At 39.2% G+C, this 8640-nt stretch overlaps 1 pseudogene; it reads right to left on the bottom strand.

Annotated features, from left to right (window-relative positions):
- Positions 1 to 5172: 5172 nt before the first annotated feature.
- LOC125930366 (heterogeneous nuclear ribonucleoprotein A1-like) lies at positions 5173 to 8254 on the bottom strand (annotated as a pseudogene).
- Positions 8255 to 8640: the final 386 nt, after the last annotated feature.

Below are 8640 nucleotides of genomic sequence, written 5' to 3'. Positions count from 1 at the left end.
GGCACCAAAAGGAAAAGTATTACAGGGTCTCCCTACTTTACTAAAGATGGTAATTGCAGTTGACGAGTAGCACCCACGGAGGCACTCAGCAAGGGTTACAGCTTATTTAAAAACGAATAAGAGCTCAAATTCAAACATTAATAGGGTGATTTTGACTTGGTATTCTTTCAAACATGTAACCACTTTTCTCTTTTTAAATTCAAGGCCAGTTGCTTTATTCCCTTGGGCCTTCATTTAGAAATGAGTGGCTCATTAATTATCTTCTTGACTGCAGAATATAGATGATGTTTCATTTCATTTTCACGTTGGATGAGTCAACTAAAAGGGGTCTCATTGCTGAAAATCATGGATCACAATTTCTCTTTGTTTCTCCACTGTTAGGAATAGCTCAGACCTACCCCCTGCAAAGAAGCATACTAATTCTCCCAATTGCCTTTAGCTTGTTAAGTAAATCTCATAAATTTGGTGCAGTGAGATGTTTGCATATAACTTCATCAGAAATATCATTTATGTCCTTTGTCGTAACCTCATGCCAGGGTAATCGTACATTGGAGACCCATCAAATAAAACGATTTATGAAGAATATTGATTCCATTCTTCTTTCCACACAGATATTTACAATTGGAAACAACTTTCCAAATAAAAGGGATATGAAATCTGCCTTTGTTCTTGGGTATCAGAAGAAAGCATTTCGTAAATATTCTCCAGATGAACAAAGTTTCAGGCAGATTTGCTTGAGGTACATATTACACAGACCTGAGCTTTCTCTCTCTTTGCTTAGTTTTCAGAGTTTAAAAAGCTGATTCATAGGGTTATTTTTCAAAGGCTAGCAACTGAACAGGATGGCGTCTATGAACACTGCAAAATACAGGAAAGAAGTCCGGCCTCTGCTCTGCTGCTTACAACCAGCATCAGTTTTTCTGACTTCCAACATCTTTTTTTAAACGAGGAAATGACGCATTCTCTATGTTGGAAGCATGATTGTTTACCATTTATTTCATTTCTCCCTAAAATGCTTTTGCTCCCTTTTGTATAATCACTATGGGTTTTTAAAGGTCTTTTCTAAGCAGAATGGGTGTACTTTTTCTCCTCACCTTAACAAAAGCTATGTCTTCAGCTGTCTTTTGCTCTCTCTCTTTTTTTCCCCTTTCAATAGAACCAGTTAAACATTAGCAGCAAAAGGAGAATAATTTATTTATAGGGTATACACCTTTGAACGAATTACCCCCAAATCCCACACAATTATAAAACAGAAGCACTTAAATGAGTTCAGTACAATAAAACAGAGTGAACCAATCAAAAAAAGTATACAAACAATGGGTCTAGACTGACTCTTTAAAGTGTGGACCAGAAAACCCACTTCTAAATGGCTTTTGAATATTCAATTAGACAAATTGTGGCCCAGGGAAGCTTTCCATTACAGTGGTGGGTAATTTTTCAATGGATGATAGACTTGAGGATGTTTTTGCATTTATAAGGAAGCACTCCTTAAATAAACACTAAATCCCCCAAGGAAGAGCAAAGAACTCTGGAGAACACAAAATCTGATTGGGTGTGACCTCAAGCACTGAGTATGTGGGGATGAGCATTGAGTACTGACTGATGAATGAACGCAGAATGGGAACAAGAATAGCAAGACACACCCAAGTCCCAACTGTGATCCCCTACATGTTCACCTGCCCCACTGGGAATCGCACTTTCATCTCTGGGCCATCTGCAAATATTGGGCAAAATTCGCTTGTTGAGGAGCAGATCCCTCTGTAGGGCTTTAGAGAAGAAAGGAAGAGGTAGCACACAAAACCATAGGGTGAGATTTCTCTGGGACATAAAGACCAGTTCTGCCTTCATTGCCAAACCCACCCCCCCCACCCCCACCCCAGGGCCAAGCCTCTCTTCTCTCTGGGTCTTAGTTTTTCCTTGTGAGATGGAAATATTACTACCCATCTTGTAGAGTGGTGCATGAAAAAGCACTTGACAAACACGATGCTCAAAATGTTACCTCCATTGGGGCACCTGGGTGGTTCAGTTGGTTAAGCAGCCGACTTCGGCTCAGGTCATGACCTCATGGTTTGTTGAGTTAGAACCCCACATTGGGCTCTATGCTGACAGCTCAGAGCCTGGAGCCTCCTTCTGATTCTATGTGTGCATGTCTCTCTGCCCCACGCCCGGCTCACTCTTTCTCAGTCTCTCCAAAAACTGAATAAAAGTTAAAAAAAAAATATTACCACTGATCAAGTCATCTTAGCCACTCAACCAGCAGAGAGCTTGTGGGGGACTTGGATTTACAGGGTTATGCAAAAGGAAGTTCGCTAATGTGCAAATACAAGAAATCCTGTTTGGTAATCACCAGAAGATGGTAGCCATGTGACAGAATGGAATAAAGCCACTGAGATAAATTAACTAGCTTTGCTATATTGTAATAGCTCAAATAAAGGTATTATATTTTTTAAAAATGAATATATAGTGGTGCCTGGGTGACTCAGTTAAGCATCCAACTTCGGCTCAGGTCATGATCTCCCGATTCGTGAGTTCGAGCCCCATGTCAGACTCTGTGCTGACAGCTCAGAGCCTGGAGCCTGTTTTAGATTCTGTGTCTCCCTCTCTCTCTGCCCCTCCCCTGCTCGTGCTCTGTCTCTGTCTCTCAAAAATAAATAGATATTTTTTTTTAATTTTTTAATGAATATATAGATCAATGTGAATTTTTCTTACCTCCTGCCCCTTTCCCAAGCAACCAACTGGACCACAGTTTTTTGTCATTTTCATAGGGACCCATTTCAGCCTTTGTTGAATGTTTGTGTTGATACTAGAGGAAATTTCTTACTACTCTCGAAGTTCTGTTTCATGTTGTTTCAGTCATTGGGTTTTGCTTTAGTACTGGTTTTTTGGTCCCCCCCACCCCCACTGCGGCCAGAATGACTATGTTATCACCTATAAGTGTCCCCTCCAACAGGGGTGTGCTGGTTTTTCTAAAACATATAAATACAAGATGCCCAGTTTAATTTAAATTTCAGATCAACAATGAATACATTTTTTAGCATAAGTATATCCCCAATGCTTTGTGGACCAAACTCACACTGAGAAATTATGGGTTGTTGATCTAAAATTCAAATGTACCTGGGTGACCTGGATTTAGGCTGGCAGGCCTACCTCAGGAGCTGGGTGTGGCCTAGAGGGTACTTCTGCATCCTCAGGAAGAAGTTTTATTCCCACCAGAGGCCCAAGCTGAGGCACTGAAGGAAAAGAGAGAGGCCCCATATATTCCTGGAATGGGGACAGAATATGGCTGTCTGAAAGCAAGGAATGGGTTTGGTCATGTGGGATTCTGAATCTTGCCGCCTCTGCAAGGGACCACCCAAGGAGGGCTGTCCTCTCGTCTGAGGACTTATTCTGATTTAGTGCCAACCACAGATCTGGTTAGAAGAGACCAACTACCTGCACGTTAATGTTTGATACGCTTGTACATTTCAAATCGATAAGCAGCAAGTGGTGGTCAAACACACTCTCTTCTTTGGTGAGGTCAGTGTGGGACCCCATGAAAGGAAAATTTTGCTTTCATGTAATAACTTGAGATTGGTTTATTTTATCCCAAAGCTTTTTGCAATCAAATAAAGCTGATTTTTGAAGCGGGTAAGTGTGTTCTCTTTTTCTTTCACATTTTTCCTGCTTTTTCTATCTGTGCTAGTCTCTAATTTTAATTCTTTGTTATTTTTAGGATAAGAAGTAATAAGTACCACAAAGCTCATGAGTGTGTTGTTGTAGTCATTTTTTCAGGTAATTCCTATCAAAATTCTTGACAAAATAATAGTTGTTATTTTTGTTATGATTTGTATGCGATGCATTTTGACTTGGCTCCCATATAATTTGAACATTCAGTGGCAAATTGAGGCTGTAATGTTATAAACAATGTCATTTCCAAGATGAATTATTAAATGTTATGTAGAAAAATGTTTTGAGTGAATTATCAGTTTATTCCATTTACCAACTATAAATTTAGGATCATAAACATGATGATACAGAGGATAGAATTTCAAGATCTCCTCTCAGTGATTCTGATTATCTTACAACAAAGATACCACTAGAGTACATTTGTAAAGAAAATTACAAATACTATTGGTTATTAAATAGGAATAGTTTCATTTTTTATAATTTTTAATATGATGCTGACATCATTTTATTGTGAAAGATGCTGTGAGAAAGTTCTGTAACATTATGCTGGAGTAAGTGAGTGGGTATGTGATCCCCTTTCAGAGCTCTCTCAAATTCTAGATGTTTTAAGTAAAAATGAATAAATATTTAATATCATAAACACACTAAGTAGGAACGTATGGTATAATATAATCTCAAAGTCACTGTGCGTAACATTCTAATTCTCCTGGCAACCTTGCAAGATAATTATTATTGTATCGGTTTATTCATGAAGAAACTGAGGCTCAGAGAGCTTGAATAAATTGTCTAAGGGCCCTGTGCTAGTAAGGGCAGAGCTAAGATTTGAACTCTGGTCTGGCTGACACCAAACCCATGTACTTTCCCTATACCATTCTGTTGTTAGAAGGAGTACTGGACAAAGATGAATGATTTATAAACTTCCTCCCTTCAAAAAAGGAATAGAGTCAATGTAATATCAAAATAAGACATTGACAAATGAAAGCAGAATACACAATCATTTAGAGCTGGTGTTGCATGGGAGTCATGGGAAATTACTTTAGGTGAGTCCTAAACAAAGCTATGACTGTACTAGTAGCCAAGGAAGAGAGGAAATTGAAGAGTACATTGGTTGTTTTCCTCTTAAAAAGTCAAAGAATGAGCTCATTTGCAAAGGTAGTCTTTTTCCTTTCATGATCTGATGGAGGAGTTTCTGAACTGAGTTCTTTAGTGAGAAATGCTAGTTATCAAATGAATATTGCCTTACTTAATCTTTGGTTTTGTAGAAATCTAGTTAGTTTCATGGAATCCTTGAAGCTGAACTGCATTTGAGGCTAATTTTATTGATTGATTGATTGATTGATTGATTTATAAAAAGACACAGTGTTGTGATCAGACTATTCCATTTAGCAATCAACAGCATGAGTGAAAAAAAATCTGTATTAAAATGCTTTGTTGGAATGCTTTACACTTTTCACAGAATGGAAACTAAAATAACCTGTTGTACAATTAGTCATGAATACAGTCCTTGAGTTTTCTGCCCATGAACATGAGTATTGTCTAAAACATGTCTTCTTTGTAGCAATTAGGCCCTGCCCCCACTGTGCTTGGCTGAGTTCACAAAAGTGTTGTAACCTGTAGCTTCCCTGTCACTTCTCTGGCTCTTCTCTCCTGCTAAGCTTTGTTTCCTGACAGTAATTAAAACCTTCTACCACTTCCATAGCTACTGCTGCTCCTGGAACTGCATTAGCCACCTGGTCACGTGGCTTGGCAAAGTATTGGCCTCCGTCACCATAGGGGCCAGGGCTTCTGCCTTCAAAATTTCCTCCTCTCATGGGTCCAGAATTTGAAGAGTGATTGCTATAATCGCCAAAGTCATTATTAGCTTCCACCACCTCCAAAGTTGCTTCCATCGTTACCAAATCGATCATAGCTGTCCGTGTTGTTGCCATATCCACCACCAACTCAACTGCTACCAAAGCCACCTTGCCCACTGAAATTTCCTCCATGACCAAGGTTGTCATTCCCACCAAAACCACCTCCACGACCACCACCAAAGTTTCCAGAACCACTCTGACCTCTTTGGCTGGATGGAGCACTAGCCATCTGTTGCTTAGATAGGGCTTTCCTTAGGTCATAGTTGTGGCCATTTACAATCTGGTATTTTAGGGTATTGTTGTTGTTGTTGTTGTTGTTTTTAATTTTATTTAAATCCAAGTTAGTTAACATATAGTGTAATAATAGTTTCAGGAGTAGAATTTAGTGATTCATCACTTACATATAATACCCAGTGCTCATCCCAACAAGTGCCCTCCTTAATGCCCTTCACCCATACAGCCCATCCTGCCACCCAACACCCCCTTTAGTAACTTTTAGTTGATTCTCTGTATTTGAGTCTCTTATGGTTTGCCTCCTTCTGTTTTTATCTTATTTTTCCTTTGCTTCTCCTATGTTCATCTGTTCTGTTTCTTAAATACCACATATGAATGAGATCATATGATATTTATCTTCTCTGTCTTATTTCACTTAGCATAATACACTCTAGTTCCATCCATGTTGTCGCAAATGGCTAGATTTCATTCTTTTTGATTAATGAGTAATATTTCATTGTGTAAATCTAAACCACATCTTCTTTATCCATTCATCAGTTGATGGGCATTTGGGTTCTTCCCATAATATGGCTATTGTGGACAATGCTGTTATAAACAATAGGGTGCATGTGCCCCTTCAAATCAGCATTTGTATCCTTTGGATAAATACCTAGTATTTATCTATTTTTAATTTTTTGAGGAACCTCCATACTGTTTTCCAGAGTGGCTACACCAGTTTGCATTCCCACCAGCAGTGCAAAAGTGTTCCCCTTTCTCTCCATCCTCACCAACATCTGTTGTTTCCTGAGTTGTTACTTTTAGCCATTCTGACAGTTGTGAGGTGATATCTTTCTGTGGTTTTGATTTGGATTTTCCTGAGGATGAGTGATGTTGAGCATCTTTTCATGTGCCTGTCAGCCATCTGGATGTCTTTTTTGGAAAAGTGTCTGTTTGTGTCTTTTACCCATTTCTCCACTGGATTATTTGTTTGTTGAGTGTTGAGTTTGCTAATTTCTTTATAGATTTTACATAGTAACCCTTTATCCAGTATGTCATTTGCAAATATATTTTCCTATTCTGCAGATTGCACTTAGTTTTGTCGATTGTTTCCTTCTCTGTACAGAAGCTTTTTTCTTCACGAGGTCAACATTGGTTCATTTTTACTTTTATTTCCCTTGCCTCTGGAGACATGTCTGGTAAGTTGCTGTGGCCGAGGTCAAAGAGGTTGTTGCCTGTGTTCTCCTCTAGGAGTTTGATAGTTTGCTGTCTCACATTTAGCTCTTGCATCCATTTTGAGTTTATTTTTGTGTATGGTGTGAGAAAGTGGTCCAGGTTCATTCTTCCACATGTCGCCATCCTGTTTTCCCAGCATCATTTGCTGAAAAGACTGTGTTCTTTCCATTGGATGCTCTTTCTTCCTTTAAGACCGGTTGGCCATACATTTGTGGGTCTATTTCTGGGTTCTCTCTTCTGTTCCGCTGATGTTTGTGTCTGTTTTTGTGCTAGTACCATACTGTCTTGTTGATTACAGCTTTGTAACACAGCTTGAAGTCTGGAATTGTGATGCCTCCAGCTTTGGTTTTCTTTTTCAGGATTGCTTTGGCTATTCGGGGTCTTTTTTAATCCTGAACAAAATTTAAAACTATTGGTTCTAGCTCTGTAAAGAATGCTGGTGTTATTTTGATAGAGATTATACTGAATGTGTAGATTGCTTTGGGCAGTATTGACATTTTAGCAATGTTTTTTCTTCCAATCCATGAGCATGGACTGTTTTTCCATTTCTGTATGTCTTCTTCACTTTCTTTCATAAGCTTTCTATAGTTTTCAGCCTACAGATCTTTTATTTCTTTAGTTAGCTTTATTCCTTATGTATTTTATGGTTTTTTGTACAATTGTAGATGGGATTGATACCTTGATTTCTCTTTCTGCTGTTTCATTATTGGTGTATAGAAATGCAATCCATTTCTTTATGTTGATTTTATATCCTGCGACTTTGCTGAATTCATCTATCAGTTCTGTCAGTTTTTTTGGTGGAGCCTTTCAGGACAATCTGGTATTTCTGAATGGCATTCTTGTGTACAGTCATGGTCTTCAAATGTTACGAAAGCAAAACCTCTCTTCTTGCCACTGCCTCACTCCTAATTTCAACCACTTCAATTTCCCCATACTGTTCAAAATAATCTCTCAGATGATGTTCTTTGGTGTCTTCTTTAATGCCACCAACAGAAATATTTTTCACAGTTAAGTGGGCAAACAAGCCTTTGAGAATCCTTACCTGAGGCAGCCCTCTGGTTCCACACCTCTCCCATCCACCTTGTGTGGCCTTGCATTCATGGCTGCATCCACCTCTTCCACAGTGGCTTACGGAACCAACCCAGATCTCTCATTACCACACAGTCCGTGAGCGTTCCCCATTGCTCAGAACAGCCCCTCAGACTCTCATCAGTTGTTTCAAAGCTCGAACTTCCAAGGAAGAGCTTTTGCAGCTGTTCGGGCTCTTTGGGGGACTCTGGCTTAGACATGCTGGTGGGGGAAGGGAGACTTTAATGACGCTTCCTTGGTGGCATCCACAGGCAGAAAGGCTAAATTATCATCATTTGAAAAGATGTTTTTCATACGTAGAAATTTGGTAGACATGGATATTTATTATAGGAACCATTTTTACATGCTGGGGGACTAACATTGAATTGTAATTCACTGAAGACATTTAGACAAAGGCTGGCATAGTATGATGGAGATTGTGCCATTTGGTGATCTCATACCGAGATTGGCAAATTTTTCCTCTAAAGGCCCAGGTAGTTAATATTTTAAGCTTTGTGAGCTATGCCGTCTCTCTTCCAACTACACAACTGTGCCATTGTTGAGTGAAAGCAGCCATAGACAGTACGTGGATGAATGTGGGTATGTT

This window comes from Panthera uncia, chromosome A2 (assembly GCF_023721935.1).
Source record: "Panthera uncia isolate 11264 chromosome A2, Puncia_PCG_1.0, whole genome shotgun sequence".
NCBI classification, from domain to species: domain Eukaryota; kingdom Metazoa; phylum Chordata; class Mammalia; order Carnivora; family Felidae; genus Panthera; species Panthera uncia.
The sequence above is the reverse complement of the archived record's forward strand: the minus strand, read 5'-3'. Positions and strand labels throughout refer to the sequence as shown.